Genomic DNA, 8,439 nt, shown 5'->3' on the forward strand with positions numbered 1-8,439 from the left:
GCACTGTGGGCAGACGCATTACCCCTCCATTTATCCCCGCTTCCTCCTGGCACCTCTCGGTGGCTGTTTGGACAGTATGTCCAAGCTCAGCCAAGCAAGGGCTGTGTGTTCTCCAAGCTCCATTGGCAGAATGCGTGGATGGACGAGGCAGAGTTTTAGTATATGTGCTGCCGAAGCGAGCACTGGACGAGGCAGAGTTACACTCTGTCCCCACCGAGGGAGGGAGGCCTAAAGGGCCAGTGAGCAGCCAGGGCCTGGTTACGCAGGAAAGACTGCAAGGCAGGACAGGCCGGCCAGCAAACCGGAGAGCACGGAGCACAGCGTTCGTACAGAGAGACAGGGCCACTCGAGCAGGGAGCAGGAGTCAGGATCAGACGCTCACAGGAAGTCTCCCAGAACCCACTGTGCTGACCTGAGTCCCTCATAGTCTGTGCAGGAACAGGAGTCAGGATCAGACACTCACAGGAAGTCTCCCAGAACCCACCGTGCTGACCTGAGTCCCTCATAGTCTGCAGGAACAGGAGTCAGGATCAGACGCTCACAGGAAGTCTCCCAGAACCCACCGTGCTGACCTGAGTCCCTCATAGTCTGCAGGAACAGGAGTCAGGATCAGACGCTCACAGGAAGTCTCCCAGAACCCACCTGTGCTGACCTGAGTCCCTCATAGTCTGCAGGAACAGGAGTCAGGATCAGACGCTCACAGGAAGTCTCCCAGAACCCACCGTGCTGACCTGAGTCCCTCATAGTCTGTGCAGGAACAGGAGTCAGGATCAGACACAGGAAGTCTCCCAGAACCCACCGTGCTGACCTGAGTCCCTCATAGCCTGTGCAGGAACAGGAGTCAGGATCAGAGGCTCACAGGAAGTCTCCCAGAACCCACTGTGCTGACCTGAGTCCCTCATAGCCTGTGCAGGAACAGGAGTCAGGATCGGACGCTCACAGGAAGTCTCCCAGAACCCACTGTGCTGACCTGAGTCCCTCATAGTCTGTGCAGGAACAGGAGTCAGGATCAGACACTCACAGGAAGTCTCCCAGAACTCACTGTGCTGACCTGAGTCCCTCATAGTCTGTGCAGGAACAGGAGTCAGGATCAGACACTCACAGGAAGTCTCCCAGAACCCACCGTGCTGACCTGAGTCCCTCATAGTCTCTGCAGGAACAGGAGTCAGGATCAGACACAGGAAGTCTCCCAGAACCCACCGTGCTGACCTGAGTCCCTCATAGTCTGTGCAGGAACAGGAGTCAGGATCAGAGGCTCACAGGAAGTCTCCCAGAACCCACCTGTGCTGACCTGAGTCCCTCGTAGTCTGTGCAGGAACAGGAGTCAGGATCAGACACTCACAGGAAGTCTCCCAGAACCCACCGTGCTGACCTGAGTCCCTCATAGTCTGTGCAGGAACAGGAGTCAGGATCAGACACTCACAGGAAGTCTCCCAGAACCCACTGTGCTGACCTGAGCCGTCTTTTTTTCTTGGCCAGAGAGAGACGGTTTGTAGGATGGTTGCATCCAGGTCCTGTCTGACAGAAGAATGAGTTGGAGGATGAGATGCATGTAATGGTTAGGGGGGAATCAGATTACTGAGGGCGAGTGCGCAGCGGAGACCCAGCTGCACCAGGGAATTCGGGGTTCTGGGATGGTCACAGGGGGTGGTGTGTGGGGTGGGATTTCCGGGGGGAGGTGGAATGCTCCAGGAGTTGGAGAACCTCCGTGTCTTGCCTTTCTGGGCAGTCTCATGGTGTCATGGCGTTGGGAGTGTGATGGGAGTAGGAGCGTCAGTGGTGGTGTTTTTGTGACGCTGTGATAATCAGGGCGCGGCCATCAGCCGTGCTGGGCACTTTCACCTGGCACTGGTGCTGGGTGGCGGTTTTGTTGCAGAAGTGGTTTTGGGTTATCTCCACCATGGCACAAAGCAGGGGCTTTGGGAAGAGTGGTGGGATCCTAGGGGGCGCTGGTGATACACAGCTCCTGCTCCGTCTTTGCTGCCTCCTTCCCATCCCGATGGGAGAGACGGTGAGCTGTAGTCACATCAGGAGCCTCCCAGGGGGACGGGCGGGAAGAAGGAGCCTCCTCCGGGTCTCCCACATGAGTCGGGGGCCCAAGCACTTGGGCCGTCTTCCGGGGCTTTGCTGGGGACAGTAGCAGCGCTGGTATCCTAGGCCTGTGTTTCCGTCCTCACTGGTCACCTGAAATCGTTCTGAGAGGAAATTTCCTCTTTTTTTTTTTTTTTTTTGGTCTCCTGTGAGGTGCTTGCCACGGACAAAGCAGGCGCATGGCTGGTTTCCTGGCCTGAGACCGGTTACCTGGTCTCAGAACACGGGCTCAGCACAGGCGGGTGTGTTGGCGCCTTTCTGTCCAAGAGGCAGCCATAGCCAGCAACGGCCCTGGCGGGCTGACTGAGCCGCCACCACGCTTGGCTCACATCGGCTGCGCGCAAAGTGGCAGCCACGGAGCAACGCCGCAGGAAGAGCTTACACCAACACGTGCCTGCTGGACCCTGAAGCGGACACTCGGTGCGTGACGAGACAGGGAGGTCTGGGTGGCCCGGGTCTGTGTGGCACCCTGCGGGTCACCGCTGACCGTGAGTTAGGGCTCACGGGCCTGGGACTGCACGGCCGGCCAGTGGCTGGCACGGTGCGGGAGGGGGACGCCGGCACTCACGGGATGCAGGCTTCGCCGCCGCACCTCCGTCAGGCATCGCTGGGCCTGGCCCTGCGTCACTCGGTGCTGTGAGAATCCTGTACAGTCGTTCAGGGAGAAGCCACCTCGCCAGGGAGCCTTGATCACTCTGGACATCGCGCCGGGTCCCCCAGGCCTCCCCCTTGGTGTCCCAGCACCTGGGCTGCCTGCGGTGGTCATCCTGGCAGGTCCCTCTCCATCCAGCCGGAAGCCCACCGTGGTCTCTCTTCTGAGTGGCTTCCGTCTGCAGCGCCCCAGGCTGCTCCTGGCTTCCGAACCCCGCTGGGTTGGTGTGTGCAGTGTGGATCCGGCTCTTCCTGCTGTGGGAAGGGTCTTGGCGCCAGCCGCAGTGGTGCTGAGTGGTCTGCCTCACCGTGTGGACAAGCCCCAGGCCCGGGCTGTCCTGGACAGCACGAGTGTGCAGCAAAGCAGCCTTGCCAGGGTCCTCCTCGCGCGTTACTGGAGTGCAGCACGTGCAGCGCCCGCAAGTGTCCGAGCTCCCAGACCTCACTCCCACTCCTTAGACAACACAGGGAGAAGCCTCATTCCTAGGTGCAGTGAAGTTGGTGCAAAAACCACCATTCTCGGTCTGTGAGGGCACGCGTGTGTCCACACACCAACATTGGTCTCTGTGAGGGCACGTGTGTGTCTCCTACACACATGAACACTGTGAGGGCACACGCGTGTCTCCTACACACATAAACACTGTGAGGGCACACGTGTGTCTCCTACACACATGAACACTGTGAGGGCACGTGTGTGTCTCCTACACACATGAACACTGGTCTCTGAGGGCATGTGTATATCTCCTACACACACGAACACTGTTCTCTGTGAGGGCACCTGTGTCTCCTACACACATGAACCCTGTTCTCTGTGAGGGCTCATGTGTGTCTCCACACACATGAACACTGTGAGGGCATGTGTGTGTCTCCTACACACATGAACACTGGTCTCTGAGGGCACGTGTGTGTCTCCTACACACATGAACACTGGTCTCTGTGAGGGCACGCGTGTGTCCACACACCAACATTGGTCTCTGTGTGGTCTGTGAGGGCTCGTGTGTGTCTCCACACACATGAACACTGAGGGCACGTGTGTGTCTCCTACACACATGAACACTGTGAGGGCACGTGTGTGTCACCTACACACATGAACACTGGTCTCTGTGAGGGCACGTGTGTGTCTCCTACACACATGAACACTGGTCTCTGTGAGGGCACGCGTGTGTCTCCTACACACATGAACACTGGTCTCTCTGAGGGCACGTGTGTGTCTCCTACATACATGAACACTGTTTTCTGTGAGGGCACCTGTGTCTCCTACACACATGAACACTGTTCTCTGAGGGCACACGTGTCTCCTACACACACGAACACTGTTCTCTATGAGGGCACATGAGTGTCTCCACACACATGAACACTGGTCTCTGTGAGGGCATGCGTGTCTCTCCACACACAAACATTGGTCTCTGAGGGCATGCATGTGTCTCCTACACACATGAACACTATTCTCTGTGAGGGTACACGTGTCTCCTACACACATGAACACTGTTCTCTGTGAGGGCACACATGTGTATCCTACACACATGAACACTGTTCTCTGAGGGCACCCATGTGTCTCCTATACACATGAACACTGGTCTCTGTGAGGGCACCCATGTGTCTCCTACACACATGAACACTGTTCTCTGTGAGGGCACATGTGTGTCTCCTACACACATGAACACTGGTCTCTCTGAGGGCACACGTGTGTCTCCTACACACATGAACACTGTTCTCTGAGGGCACCCATGTGTCTCCTATACACATGAACACTGGTCTCTGTGAGGGCACACGTGTCTCCTACACACATGAACACTGTTCTCTGTGAGGGCACATGTGTGTCTCCTACACACATGAACACTGGTCTCTGAGGGCACACGTGTGTCTCCTACACACATGAACACTGTTCTCTGAGGGCACCCATGTGTCTCCTATACACATGAACACTGGTCTCTGAGGGCACACGTGTCTCCTACACACATGAACACTGGTCTCTCTGAGGGCACACGTGTGTCTCCTACACACATGAACACTGTTCTCTGAGGGCACCCATGTGTCTCCTATACACATGAACACTGGTCTCTGAGGGCACACGTGTCTCCTACACACATGAACACTGTTCTCTGTGAGGGCACATGTGTGTCTCCTACACACATGAACACTGGTCTCTCTGAGGGCACACGTGTGTCTCCTACACACATGAACACTGTTCTTTGAGGGCACCCATGTGTCTCCTATACACATGAACACTGGTCTCTGAGGGCACACGTGTCTCCTACACACATGAACACTGGTCTCTCTGAGGGCACACGTGTGTCTCCTACAACATGAACACTGTTCTCTCTGAGGGCACGTGTGTGTCTCCTACTTACATGAACACCGTTCTCTGAGGGCACCCGTGTGTCTCATACACACATGAGTGCTGTTCTCTGTGAGGGCACGCGTGTCTCCTACACACATGAATGCTGTTCTCTGTGAGGGCACGCGTGTCTCCTACACACATGAACGCTGTTCTCTGAGAGGGCACGCGTGTCTCCTACACACATGAGCGCTGTTCTCAGCCTGAGGATATGCAGGTATCCGTTAGGCGCACACAGGTTCTGACTGCAGCGGTTTAATAGTTTACGAAATGTTTTCATCTCCGGTTATCGGTAACTGGAGAGGAGCTGGTGGTTCGCAGTGGTTTCCTGGCAGTCCTATGAGAGGGGAGTAACTCAGGAAGCTCTGCGTGTGCTTGCGTGTCTCGTGGTGGAAAGCTTCCTGACCTTGCTGTCCCAGGTCCACGTCCAGGCTTCGCGTCAGCAAGCTCACCTGTGTACGCAGACGGAAGCCAGCACACAGGGGTGGTGTGCGCGTCTTGGGAAAGCGTCTTGTGGGCAAACCGTTGGTAGTGAACGAGCACAAGGCCGCTTTACGAGAACAGGGAAAATGAATTAAAGGGAAAATGAATTAAAGGATGATGATTCTCGTGCAGACATGTCTGAAATGCACGCATTGTTTGGTCGGTGCCGCGATGGAGTGCTGCTGCTGCCCTGTGTGCAGCGGTCAGCACGTGGTGGGCACTGCCTCCCCGGCGTCCTGCGCCGACCCTTCCTGTGTTCTCTGAAGCAGCCCACTGGGGCAGGGCCCTGCTCTGGGCCTGTGGTGCAGGTGCTGGTGGGAGGCCCGTCCCACAGGAGAGTTAATGGATCGTCCCTGCCCTGCACAGCGCTCACAACAGTGCGTGGCACTGGGTTCCTGTAAGTAATCGTCGGAACGGGGGGCCGGCGTCATGGCTCACTTGGTTAATCCTCTGCCTGCAGCACCGGCACCCCATGTGGGCACCGGGTTCTGGTCCCGGTTGCCCCCTTCCAGTCCAGCTCTCTGCTGTGGCCCGGGAGTGCAGTGGAGGAAGGCTCAAGTGCTTGGGCCCTGCACCCCATGGGAGACAGGAGAAGCACCGGACTCCCGGCTTCAGATCGGTGCAGTGCGCCGGCTGTAGTGGCCATTTGGGGGGTGAACCAACAGAAGGAAGACCTCTCTCTCTCTCTCTCTCTCACTCACTCTCACTCTCTAACTCTATCTGTCAAATAAGTAAGAAAAAAAAAATCAGAGCCGTGCAGCCCCAGAGCGAGCGCCTCATACACCTACGGTCAGCAGAACGCTTGCCGCCAGCGTGCCTGCGCCAGGCCCTCGAGGAGCACTGTGCCCGCGGTATCGGCTTGCCTCTAATTAGGGCCAGATGCAGCCTCGCCGTTTAGATGCTTGTGGCCCACATGGAGGGCCTGACGCCGCTCCCTGCCAGTGCAGACCCGGAGGCTCAGCGACGGCGCAGGTGCAGGTGACTGGGTCCTGTCCTCCCCCCCCCCCGACTGCATTTCTGGCTCCCAGTTTTGCAGGCACTGGGGAGGTGAACCGGCAGGTGAGAATTGTTATGTGTCTCTCAAATAAGTAAGTAAATTGTAAAGAGTCGTTTTAACGGGCAAGCCTTGCTGTGCAGTTTAGCCTGTTGCACACCCGAGTGCCTGGACTCAGGCCCCAGTTCTGATTCCAGCCCCTGCCGACGTGACCCTGGGAGGCAGCAGTGGTGGCTCAGGCCTGGAGTGCCTGCCACCGTCCACCTGCTGGCTCCAGTCAGGAATGTTTAAATTACTTGCTTATTTGAAAGGCAGAAAGAGAGGGAGAGGCATCTTCCATCCACAGGTTTGCTCCCCAAAGCCCCAGCAGCCAGGGCTAGACCAGGAGCCTGGAGCTGCATCCAGGTCTCCCACGTGGGTGCAGGGGCCCAAGCACTTGGGCCGTCTTCTGCTGCGTGCTGTGCATTAGCGGGGAGCCAGATCGGAAGTGGAGCAGCCAGGACCCAAACTGGTACCCACTTGGGATGCTGGCACTGCAGGAGGTGGCCAGGTCTGCTAGGCGACAGCGCTGACCCCTCTAGGGAAACACTTAAAGGGACGCATCCCATAGGAACCAGCAGCCCTGGCTGGCTTCCTCCTCCTGCATCCGTTCGCCTGCTTTCTGGCCCCTCCAGGAGCCCTCGCGGTGGGTGGTGGCTCTTTGCTCACAAGGGCCGTTCCTGGCGCCCTGAGGAGGTGCCGTCTGGTGTACGTCGCTGATGCTGGATCCTGAGGACCCACAGTTAGTTCCGTGGAGAAGCCAGCGTCCTCGAGGGTCAGCGCCCTCCTTCCCGGGGCAGAGGAGAGGAGAGCAGAGAAGGTTTATAGTAATTTTTGAAAGCCAGCTGCACAGTCGCACAAAGTGAACTCACAAATGCACGTGTGCAGGCTGGGGTTTACCCCGTCTCCTCCAGACTCCTTTCCAGCACCCTGGTGTTGTGACACCACGTCCACCCGCTCTTGGGCCTCCAGGGGACACGGTAATGGTCAGTTGACCAAAAGTAACATGGAGCCGTCAGTGAGAGCTGTTGAGAGGCTGTGGCTCCTGGGATATTCCCGTGACATCCGCTGGTACGTGGGAGGGGAGAGTGGGCTCCCCAGAGGACCGGTGTATTACCACAGGTGCATGCTTGTTAAATACGGAGTTTATGACCCTCTTCACAACTGGACATATACTGGGTTTCTGAGTGGACGGCGTTCTTGCCCTGTGGGGTGTCGTCAGCTGTGTGGATTCTAGCCTGCTGAACCCCACAGGCTCCGTGTGGCTTGTCAGGCTGAGTGTGCGCTACCACCGTATGGCCTCAAACAGCCCTCGCTTACTCATTCCCACGAACCTGGGGGCTTCGTGGGCTGACTGCCCTGGGTTGCTGACGTGAGGTGGGGTGGGGGAGTGAGGGGTCCTGGAGCACCATGTGTCCGTCATCGTCCTAGACCAGCAGCCTGGCCGGGTGTCTTAGTGCCAGGGCAGAAATGCAGACGGCAAGCAGTGCCACGCAAACCGGGGGCCGCCTCCCCTCAGGGAACTCGGCGGGAGGGGCCGTGGACGTGGACCCCGACCCAAAAGAGGGAACTCGGCGGGAGGGGCCGTGGGCACGGACCCCGACCCAAAAGAGGGAACTCGGCGAGAGGGGCCGTGGGCACGGACCCGGGACGGGGAACTCGGCGAGGGGAGCCGTGGGCACGGACCCGGGACAGACTGGGGCCGTCAGGAGACCGCCCAGTGTGATGGCGGCCGTGGCCCTCACTGGCCACGGGCTACCCAGGTGTTGCCTCACACACCGCTTCAGGGACATGCGAGGTGGCGTCCGGAGAGGCCAGCGCAGGAACCGGGGGCTGAGGGGAG

This window comes from Oryctolagus cuniculus, chromosome 14, assembly GCF_051225735.1.
Source record: "Oryctolagus cuniculus isolate XC-2025 breed Fujian yellow rabbit chromosome 14, ASM5122573v1, whole genome shotgun sequence".
Classification (NCBI taxonomy): Eukaryota; Metazoa; Chordata; class Mammalia; order Lagomorpha; family Leporidae; genus Oryctolagus; species Oryctolagus cuniculus.